At 40.8% G+C, this 12255-nt stretch overlaps 1 protein-coding gene across 3 annotated transcripts in view; it reads left to right on the plus strand.

Moving 5' to 3' along the window:
* The window catches only part of ADGRF5 (adhesion G protein-coupled receptor F5), a 158195-nt gene that overhangs the window by 77859 nt on the left and 68081 nt on the right, over positions 1–12255 (plus strand). The window lies entirely within an intron of this gene.

Below are 12255 nucleotides of genomic sequence, written 5' to 3' on the forward strand. Positions count from 1 at the left end.
GGACCCTATATTTGTGCAATTCGTGCTGGGGATCTTGGCATCTCTAAAGAGGGTGCTAAGTCATAGCCTGTTAGAATTACAAAGAAATTTAACAAGCAGTTGTTCAGAGTTTTAACAAACACTGGTTCATCCATCCCAATATATTACCAGTCTGTAAAATGGAGTGCAAAATCAGATATTTTACTTCTAAAGGTCCTCACTCCTTAAAACCTAAAATCTCTCAAGAGAATATAAGCTCCTTGAGACTCGGAACTACTTTAATTTTTCTCTTTGTATCTTCAACACCATCATAATACCTTTTAATTCAACCAGTATTGCATAAACACTGGGATATTGTTAGGTGTGTTTTAGTATTTGATAAATTTGATTCAGCCAGCATTTCTTAATGCTGATTGAATTGAATGGGATGGAATCAAATCAAATTGAATAAAATTGAATTGAAACGTTTCAAAATCACCGTTAAAAGTGTGAAGTGGCCTTTTAGTTCAATGCTGGAGCAAGAGCGGGGATATCTCCTCTATGACACAGGCAACGTGTGGTCATCTAGCCTTTGTCGAAGGCCTCCAATGAGGAAGAACCCACTATCGATCAATCAATAAACATTTATTAAAGACCTACTACGCACCAGGCACTATGCTGAGCACTACCTCCTGAGATAGCTCATTCCCCTTTAAGATAGATCTGATTGTCACTTCCTCTGTAATGTCTGGCCTTATCTCAACAATCAGTGTTGATCCCTCCATCCCTTGGCAAATCTCTCATGCCCCTCGCTCAGAACCCTGCTATGCCTCATCTCATAACCACTTTAATGATAGCTCTTTGTGCACGTGTCTCATCTTCCAAAGAGACAGTAAGCTTCTTAAGGGCAGGGACGGTGTTCATTTTTCATCTTCCCCCTTTTAAGGCAAACACAGTGTCTTACATAAATTAGTGTTATGATAAAAACCTGTTGAATAGAAATAAAAGTGCTTCTTTTCCCTCTGCCCCTAACCTGCTTCCCCCACCCTTATTTCAGCCACTATTCCCTAAGTCACCAGGAGCCACTGTGCTGAGACACACAGGGTCTATATTTATGTTTATTTCTTTATAATATATTTATATATTATATAACATTTTATACATATATTACATAATATACAAATATAATATATTTATGTGTTTGTATATAATATATATAATATATATTTATATAATTTATAGGGTCAGTTCTAGAACTCAAATTCTTTTTCTCCCAATCCAATGCACTTTCTAATGTTTCCCCTGTCTGCTAGAAAATTAAATGCAAATCTCTGCATATAAGATACATATCCAAAAACTCCTGAGGAAAGGATATAATATTTAGACTCACATATGGATAAAACTTGATGGTTCTAGAATCAAAAGTTGGTTATTTTAATTATGTAATGGAATTTTAGAGCTTGAAATGTTACCTACATCATTAGCTAAGGCTTACAGAGCTATTGAAAGGCAGCCCAGTTGAGTGTTTATAGAGGCAGGAAGACTAATAAGGAACTAAGGCCAGAAGAGTTAAATGACCTACCTGAGGTCACACAGTGCAAAAGGAGGAACTGGGATTTGAATCCACTTCCTGGATCTTCAAGGCTTTTACATTCTAGATATACAAGATGGGGATGGAGTGCAAAATCAGATATAGTATGCCATCTATAGGGGTATGAGTCATGAGGGAGAATCTGATAATAGCTGGTATTTAGGGTTTGAAAGTGCTTTATTTCATTTGATTTCCATGACCATCTTTTGAGGTAAATGACTTGCCCAGGGTCACATAGCTAGTAAGTTTCTGAAGCAGGATTTGAACTCAAGGGTTCCTGACTTAAGGTCTAGCACTTTATCCACTGTGCTAACTAGCTGCCTCTCTATACCAAATATCAGCCTAAGATAATATGTCCGTCTTAAAATGGGCCCAAGTCTTTCACATTATAGGAAATCCACTTGTCATAGTTGATAAGGTTCTGCCCTGGATAACTTTCAGGCTAAAATAATGTTTTTATGATCACATCATCTGCAAAATTTTCACATGGCCTTTTTGGGTCAGTTGGATAAACAATGGTGACCTTGATGCATGGTTTATAAATGAACATCGTGTCTTTTTTTCAGGGCTTCCCACTTGAAGTGCTGTTCTACTGTGAGCCACTTTTCCCCTAAAAGCTATGGAACAAAAGATTGTACCATGATTCAGCATCATTAATGCACTTACCACTAGAGTGCTTAGGAGTTGGTATCTTTGTACTCATTGTTGACTGTAAATTAAGAATAATGGCTTAGTCATAGACCATTAGAGCTACTGGAAGGTCACCTAGTCCTAACTCCACCCCCCTTCCTTATTATAAAGGGGGAAATGAAATCAGGTGGAGGGTGCAGTGGCCAAGGTCATTTAGCAATTAAGTGGCAAATGGCGACTTAAACCATGCTCTCCAGACTCTGAGTCTAGGGACACTTTCTAGCATTTCATACCTAGGTTGAAACTTTAAAATGTATTTTCAAAGAGCTATAAAATGATGAATGAGTTTACATAATCCTACAAGGATTTATTAAGTATCTACTATGTGTTAAGTACTACGCTAGGCTCAGCAGATACCGAAAGGCATCCTAAAACTCATGGCTTTGGTTGTTAACTGTTGTTTGTCCTTCACTCTAAGAGGACCATGACATCAGGGAGGTGATGCCATGACATACAAGTGAATTGGATTTAAGTAAGGGAGGGTGTGCAAAGTCACCAGCCTCACTTTCTCCCGCAGAGCAATCTAGTCTGATTAAGGCTAGATGAAGAAAAAAAAAATGAGCCAAAGAATGGCTTCTTTAACCTAGTCCAAGTTGTTAATACCAGGGATTTGAATCTCAATCCATCCATGCCTACCCATCCTGTGTAACTCTTATCCATGGTCTCCCCTAAATTTGTTATAAAGGGTCAAACCAACTTTCTGGAAGCCTTTCTCAATATCTTCTGATATCACAAGCATACCAGTGGAACAGTAAGACCATTTACCTGTTTAACAGTGAAGTATTTACAAAAGGAATATTTAATTAAAAAGATATAATCACAAATACACAAATTTACTCCACTAACTCACAGGAGAAATAACCCTCCTTCCTCCCTGTACCACCTCAGTCCCTGGGGAAGAGAAAGAGATTAGGTTCATAGCTTAGCTCAGTTCTCATAGAACACAGTATTGATTCCAAGTCCAAAACCCTCTCAATTTCAAGTCCCAGGCTCTTTGGCTTTTCAGAGTTTCTATGCTGGGCCTTTCTGAATGCACTCTCTTGCCATGACTTAAACTCATGGTCTCGCAAAGATCATCTCTGGCACCTGAAAGTAAGGGCAAGCAACACAGAGCAGGAACAAACACCCCCAAATCCATTTTTAGGAGCTAAGGCAAAAGAGAGGTAAAGTGTTCCTTCTGTTCTTGCTGGTTAAATTCATGGCACCCATGTCCATGACCACTGAGCATAGCTGAAAGATGGTAGAAAAGAGGATGACCAAGAAAAGAGAGAACAGCTCAGGCTTGCCAGTTTTAAAGATGCACACAGCTAATTGAAGGCAGCTACCCCCACACATGTGATAGAGGACACAGAGGACTTCATGTCCAAACTGGGCATGCTCAAAAAGCTCCTCAGTGGCACTCCCATGAAAGAACCGAGCATGCTGAGAATCCCAATTCTTGACACATTGCCCACTTTTTTTCACTCATACTTTTCCCCTAAGTATGTCCTTTACACAAGTGTTTCTTCAAAGTTATTTATCTGTTGTATTATTCAGTCATTTTTCAGTCATGTCTGACTCTGTGGCCCCATTTGGGGTTTTCTTGGCAAAGATATTAAAGCTGTTTGCCACTTCCTTCTCCAGCTCATTTTACAGATGAGGAAACTGAAGCAAACAGGATTAAGTGACTTGCTCAAGATCACATAGCTAGTAAGTGTCTGAGGCCAGATTTGAGCTCAGGAAGATGAGTCTCCCTGACTCTAGGCCTGGCACTCTATCCACTGTACCCCGTAGTTGCCTTTTATTCCTTGTAAACTGCAGCCTATTCTTACCTATACTTCCCCATTGCTATACCAACAATATTCATTTTCAATTCCACAGAGACTGGAATATTCCCTTTTTCATGACCAAGCAATAACATGGGTAAAAGAATGGTTTTTTAAATGAGCTTTTGTTTACAGGAGAAGTTTAAGGGGCCATTAAAAGAGCTTTGCAGTTTTTCAAGGGCAATCCAGCCTGCTCTCCTCATGTTTAATTCTGGTCCCAACTTGACAAAATGAAAAACAGACCCTATCCTCATATAACTTATAGTTTAATGGAAATCTACATTACACAGGGCATAAATCCTGGATGTTAGGCCAATAATATTACCTTTGAGGTAAAGATATAGGTCAAAATATTAAGTGAAATTTACTTAAAATATTTGAAGTACTTATCTCTAAACAACTAAAAAACCCAACCCAACAACTTTACCAATATTATTTTACTCTTCCTTTTAGTATAACCTGGAGTGGATCTGAACAAGGTCAGTAGTATTTCATCTATATTTTAAATGTGTAAACAAAGTTACGGAAAGCTTCACTGACTCACCCAGTTAGTCACCTGTACAGGCAGAAATAGAATTCCTGAATCTCAAAATGGTGCTATCCCCCCAAGACTACTTCCTTTCCCAAACCAGGAAAAAGAGCTAGGTCAATAAGTAACATGGGAACTTTCATCACTCCAAAACCTGCTCAGAACAATTTGGAATTTTCGCAACTTGTGTTCTAATTTCAGGTATTCTGTCAATCAGCTAATAACACTTTATTTAAATCCTTCAGTCTCTCTAAATCTTATTAAGCTATCTTAGTATGTAAGTGATTTTTAAAATGCTTACTACTTTCAGGGTTATTGTAGGGATAAATGAAAATACATATGGAAAACACTATGTAAAGAACAATGTTCCCACACTAATGGTCCCATTGTCTTTAGGTTCTCACAAAAGGCAGGTATGGCTAAGTAGCTACTTACTAGCACAATATCTGTGCAAGCCACCAGGGGGCACTCCATGGTCTGGGCTGTAAGCTCAGTTTACTGCCTAAACCGGCAGGACCTCTGCTTTTCCTCTTTGAGTTCCACTCTGAATTCCTGTCTAGTGTAAGGGTATGATTAATTCCCATCAATAATTCATAATTCATCAAATGGTCCTAGCCACTCTAACAAGATTTTCAGAACTTTACACCACTCCTAGAGAGTTACTTGTTCATTATCATGTAGATCTGTATATTTGCTAAAACAATATCGAACTATGGTTTGTTAAAAAGTATCACAAAAGCAGTGTTGCTCTGCCAGACTCCCCCACCCTCTTATTGGCTATGCTGCATCGCTTTGTTGCTCCCACTGGGAAGGGGTAGAGGAGAATTTCTAAGCATCCATCGAAGATCAAAGTCTAAGTGGAAGCAGAATTCAGCTCACTGCTCTCAGCTCTCATAAGGACCGCTTTCTATTCCTAGCTGCCAGTCTGATGTTGGATATCTCAGCCAGCTGCCTCAGGGAACATAGATACAATATCTTTCTCTGTATCTCCTTAAGGGGTCTCATAGTGGTTCCCCAGGTGACCCACACTCAAACATATGTGGGGAGCCCCCTGTTCAGGGTCTTCATGGGCTGGCCCCTTTCTACTTAATCATCAGTCCGCAAGGGTGACCACCTTCAGAATGCATGCTGGTAGTTGGAAACCCTGGAAAAGCAAGAAACAAAGTTCCCTGAGAGATGGGGAGATTGTCCCAAGAGGTTGAATGAGGTAAAGCATTTTCTCCATCTTTTTAAAAAAAAAGTCTCTGTATCCCAGGAAATCTTATATGACCTTTTCCCTTCCATTTACTCTAACTCCCCAAGGTTACTCAGTGCCACATTTTCCGTTTCTCTACAGCTTCCAGACATGGCTAATGTAGGGTGATCAAGCAAGCAAGAATTTATTAAACATCAACTGTGTCAGCCAATATACTAAGCATTGGGGTTACAAAGTCAGGTAAAAATAGTTTCTTTCCTCAAAGAGTTAACATTTTAATTGAAACACATAGATAAGTGGGCAGCTAGATGGTGTGGTAGGCAGAGCACTGGGTTTGAAATCAGGAAGGCATCTTCATGAGTTCAAATCTGATCTCAGGTGCTTACTAGCTGTGTGACCCTGGGCAAGTCACTTAACCCTGCTTGCCTCAGTTCCTCATCTGTAAAATGAGCTGGAGGAAAAAAAACTGGCAAACATCTCTAGTGTCTTTGCCAAGAAAACCCCAAATGGGGTCAAAAAAAGTCAGATACAACTGAACAACAATAAAACAAGAGTGTCACATGAGTTATTATATTTGTAAATGTACAAATGTGAAATAAAGAAGAGACAGATTTAGAGTCTCACGAAAAACCTAGATTTTTGAATTAAGTAAAGGTGGGCTAACTAGTTGCCTTCTGCACCCAGCCATACTTAGTACCCATCTCTGTTAGTGCCTATGCTTCTTTAGAAATTCTCTCTTTGCAGGGGCATCGTCCCAAGGGCTTTCACTGCACTCTGAGAGGAGACATCTATCCTTAACTGTTGAATGCCAAGATTGCTCCAAGATCACTTAGCACATTGGCCACCATGCAAAATGGTGAAATGTGAGAAGTTTGTCTTCAGAGCCCTTCCTTTCTTGCTCAATACCCAATATTCCTACTTGGGTGTTTTTGCCATCCTGTCTATATGCCACTCTCCTCCAAGCACACTTTTTCCTGCTCTCAGGGTGATTTATCATCTATAATCAGTTCTCTCTGACCCATCATGCTACTCTCTGCCCAAGGTCTCCACAGGAAGAACTTCCCTTCTTAGTTGAATATAAAGTCCTTGAGGGTGTTGCTTCAGTACCTAACACAGTACTTGGCACATAGTAGAACTTGGTGGGAAAAGCACTGGCTTTCAGTCAAAGGATATGAGCTCAAATTCTGCTTATGTCACTTATTGCTTGTGTGACCTTGGTCAAATCAACTTACCTTTCTGAGACTTAGTTTCCTCACCCTTAAAATGATAGGATTGAGCTGGACATGCTTTAGGGTCTCTTTGGATTGTAGACCTTTGATCCTCCGAACTGAAACAAATTTTCCTGACCCGTTACTGTTTTATTCTCCTGCATCCCTCTGATTTTATTTATCTTTTATTTCTTTCTCTGGAACTCCAGCTCTCTCTGTACCTTTTGAGATGGCAATGAACTAATGTAATCAATTAACAGATTTTGGCTCCTAGAATTACAATAATTCAACATAGTAACCCACTGGTTACTCTCCTGTAGTAGTTAGCTCACTATTACTGGAGCTGTCCAGGGTCACTGCAAAAAGGAGAGGAGGAAGAGAGGAAGGGAACAAGCATTTAAAAAGTCTATGCCACGCACCGTGCTCTGCCCTTTACAGATATTACCTCATTTAATACTCACAAAAGCCCTAGGATGTAGGTGCTCTTATGAGCCCCACTGTACAGCTGAAGAAACTGAGACAGACAGCAGTTGTAACTGGTTCAGGGTCACACAGATAGTATGGGTCTGGGGCTGGATTGGAATTCATGTCTTCCTGATTGATTCCAGGCATAGTGCTCTATCTAATGTGCGACCTCGCTTTGGGCAAGGATTGGAATGGACCACCTATATAGTCCTTTTCTGGTTCTTAAGATCCTATGATTCTAGTCTATAACTCGTCTAGAAATGTCCTTCTGGAGGCAATTGTCCAACAGAGATGAATATAGATGAATAAAACGTGAATTTCAAACCAGATGGAGCAGGTGCTACCATAGCGGGTGGGAAGATAGAGAAGGATATTTGGGGGGTTGATAGGGCTTTTCGGTATAACCCACTGAAATCACACATTTGAAGGTGTCACTGTTCCGATCGCTCCATTTCAGGGGTGGAACTAAGGGACTTTTCTTCTTGCCTTTACTACTTTTGTGCCCCTACAATTTGTAGAAGCCATAATGTCCAATAGGTGGGACATTTCCAGGAATTGAAGACCTTGTCTCTTGCAGCTGATACTCTGCCATCAGGAAATCCCCACCCCTAAGCTGGACATTGTCACTTGAGATATTCATCTAGTCCAATCGACATGAGACATGTGAAGGGAAACCTAGGCTAGAGGCACAACTTTATTGGCTGCATTCCATGCACCAAAGAGTACTATGAGCTCACCAGCAAGGAATGGTATGTCCCTGTATGTTCTGTTCAAAAACACCAGACGTAAGCTGTTGGTGTGCCCTACCAGAAGAATAAGCATCCCAATTCCCAGAATACTGTACTGACCACCCCATGTTCTCTAAGGCTACCAGGAGCAGCGCTAGGGACATCATGGCAGGCCATTCTTAACAATTGATTTGTACTGAAGGACAATTAACAGCCCCATCCCAACTCCCATTTCTTTTATCAAATGCCCATGAAGCTCCATCTGACTCCTGTGGCTCCAGGACAATCAAAGCCTATATGCATTTACTTTTTTAAAGCAGTAGTTTATACCATAAATGTTCGTGCACATTTGTAATCCACTGCTATCAGGAAGACTGAGGCTGATAGATTTCTTGAACTCAAGTGTTCTAAGTTGCAGTAGGGTTAAGCTGAACAAGTGTCTGCACTAATTTTCACATTAGTATAGTGAGCTCTTGGGAGCAGGGGGCCTAAGAAGCACCTGCCCATATTAAAAACAGAGCAGGCTAAAGTTTTCATCCCAAACCCTTGTGGGATCAGGCTCAAGCATGAACACTGCACTTCCAGACTGGATGAGATGGGGAAGCGTAGTCTCAAACAATAATGATGATAACAAATTAAATAAAGTAGTAGCTTGTTAATTTTGATTCTATTTTAGTAAACATGCAGAGTTATATGTGAATGAACAATCCTTTTGAAGTTATACAAAGTTGGGAAAGAGATTAAAACCTTATGGGGTTGGAGGCTAGAGCCATTCAAAAAATTAACGAATTATTGATGGGAATTAATCATACCCTTAAGGCTAGATAAGAACCCAGAGGGCACCAAGACTGGGAAAAGTTGAGAAGACCTGGCAGGAAAGAGGTCCTGTCCAGTCAGTTGCTAAGCTGATAGCTTGGTTCATAGAGCACCATCTCACGAAATCTTAGAATGTGAGTCTAAGTCCAACCCATTCACAAAATGTATCCCCATTTTGTTTTTTTGTCCTTCATTCTTGAAGAGGACCATGACATCAGGGAGATGATGACATGACTTGCAGTTGACTTTAATTTGAGTGAGGGAGGGCTGTGTAAGGTCACCAGCCTCACTTTCTCCTCCAGAGTTATCTGGGTCCAGTGGCCAGATATTCATCAGGATGACTGGAGATGACCCAGGGTGCAGTGGGAGACCCTGACCGTTTTAGGCTAAGGCCTTTTCAGGTTCTCGCTTTGAGTGAGGTAACGTTTATTCAGTGAATAGGCCTCTTTGAGAAGTGAATCAAGGGAAGGCCCCTTTAATTAAAAAAAATCAAACTGGGAGGGGAAGACCCTCAGGATTGCTGGCCAAAAGAGAAACAGTTACTATTTATATTCACTCTGAGCCAGGAGGGCCCAAAATACAACCATTAAGTGGTGCTTGGGCAGGGACCTATTATTGTGCAATCTATGTGCTCCAGAGTGAAATGAGTTTAAGGTTTGGGAAGAAAGAAAGGAAGAAGGGAGGGATGGAAGAAGGAAGGAAGGAAGGGAGGAAGGAAGGAAGGAAGATTGGTTGTTGTCCTTCGTGATCAAAGAAGACCAAAATGACACCACCATGTTCTAGTTGAGCTACAGTGGTCCAACTGTGGCTGATCAGACCAATATGAGCTCAGAAGGCTCTACCACAGGTCAGGCACAAACAATCTATATGAACATTTGGAGTGGTGATTTCTCTAAATTTGTGCATCTCACATTTCTTTTGAGTGAGTTCAAGTCTGCTTTGCTCATAAAGCACAGTGCCTTCTTTGATGAGGGCACACCATGCTGGGTGGTCCTGTGCCAGTGTGTAATCAGTTCCTGGAGAATGTCCCCATATTGCTTTTTCTGACCTCCATGTGAAGGCTTGCCTTGTTTGAGTTTTCCTTAAAATAGATTTTTTTTTAGGCAAACATACTTTTGGCATTCAAACTACATGGTCAGCCCATCAGAGTTGTGCTCTCATCAGTAGAATTTGAATGCTCGGCAGTTTAGCTTGAGAAAAGACCTCAGTGTCCAGCACCTTATCCTGCCAGGTAACCTTCAGAATCTTCCTAAGACAATTCAAATGGAAGTGATTCAGTTTCCTGGCATGGTGCTGGTAGACTGCCCAGGTTTCACAGGCATAGAACAATGAGGTCAGCATGCGGCTCCGTAGACCTTCAGTTTAGTAGGCAGTCTAATGCTCTCCCACATTTTCTTTCGGAGCCTCCCAACCACCGAGCTAGCTCTGGCAGTGCATGCATCCAACCTCATCATCTATGTGTACATCCCTGGAAAGTATACTGCCAAATTAAGTGGACTTATCCATAGCATTCAAAATTTCTCCATTTGCTGGACCTGATGGTTCTACATATGGATGGTGTGGTGCTGCCTAATGGAGAGCCCCTGTTTTCTTGTGTGTATTGTTAGGCCAAAATTAGCACGAGTGGCAGAAAATGGATCCATACTTTGTTGCATCTCAGCCTGAGAGGTTGACAACAAAGTCATGTAATCTCTCTACTTAAATCCCTCCAAAGGTAGGGGTGGGGGGACTACCCATCACTTCCTGAGACAGCCCACATTCTATTTTTGGATGGCTCTAATGATTAGGACGTTAGAGCCATCCAAAATGGAATGGGCGGCCTCTAAAGCTTATGGGTTCCCACTCTGCCTAACTCCTCTCTTGGTTCTTATGTAAAGGCAATGTTCCTGCATATCAGCCCATGATCCTTTAAATAGCATACTACCAAGTATTAGGCACTGGAGACAGAAAGACAAGAAGAAAATGACCTGTGTAAATTCTACCGGGGGCAGGGGGTAGGGAATACAAATAAAGAGGTGTGTGTGTGTGTGTACACATGCACATACATAAATACATATATACATACATACATACATACATGTATATATATAATATATATGATAATTTGAGAAGGAAGAAAATGTTAACAAGTAGAAAGATCAGAGAAAGCTTCCTGTAGGAGAGGACACATAAGCTGAACCTTGACAGAAACTAGGGCTGAGGAGTGGAGGACATTACAGGAGTGGAGAGTAGCCTATGTAAAAACATGGCAACAAGAGATAGATTATAAAGTAAGGAGACCAGCAAATAGGCCAGTTAGCCTGGAATGTAGAGTGTATGAAAGGGGAGTGATAAAAAATAAGCTTGGGAAAGCAGACTGAAAGCAGGTTGTGAATGACTTTAGATGCTAAGCTGAAGAGGGTCTGTATGTTACTCTAGAGGCCATAGGGAGCCACTGAAGTTTCTTGAATAGGTCAGCAAAAGGGTCAATGATTTTAGGAAGATTTTCTGGTAGGTGTGTGAAGGATAGATGATAGTTCAGCTCCTTCCGCTATTTTCTTTACCTGGAATGGCCTTCCCTCCTTCTGCATCTCTCCAAATCTTATCTACATTTCAGATCTCGTCTTCCTCACCTGACCATTCCAGCTCACACCGGCCTTTTCCTTATCCAAATTCCTATTGCACATATTATTATTATAACTCGGTGCCTGCTTATACAAGATCATGGAATTATATTATAAAATCATGGAATTTAAAGTAGAAAGGACCTAGAGATCATTTAGTCCACCATCTCATTTTACAGATGAGGAAAGAGGAAAATAGATGTGGCCAAGGTCAGACATGCCAGAACCTTTTTACCGTTCCATTTATATCTGTCAGGGATATTTCCTAACTAAAGTGTAGGATCCCTAATGATGAGAATTTTGTTTTATTTTACTTGTATTCTTCACAGCAAATAGTTTGATAATTCTCCCTCGTTTTTACAGATAAAGAAACTCATGCCTAGAAAGGGGAGACAATATGGTACAGTGGAAAGACCTCTAACTTTCTGAGGCCGAAGACCTGAGTTAAAACCCCTTCTTTAATACTTAGTACCTATATGTGACCTACAGCATGTTACTTAATCTGCCTAAATCTCAGTTTCTTTATCTGTAAAATGTGGAGAGGGGTTGGATAGATGAGACATCCTCTGAGGTCTTTCCCACCTCTAGAACTGTGCTCCTACGAAGCAATCTAACCAGAAGAACACAGCTAGGGCATGACAGAATGAGGACTAGAACTTGGGTTCCT

This window comes from Trichosurus vulpecula, chromosome 7, assembly GCF_011100635.1.
Source record: "Trichosurus vulpecula isolate mTriVul1 chromosome 7, mTriVul1.pri, whole genome shotgun sequence".
In the NCBI taxonomy this organism is placed as follows: domain Eukaryota; kingdom Metazoa; phylum Chordata; class Mammalia; order Diprotodontia; family Phalangeridae; genus Trichosurus; species Trichosurus vulpecula.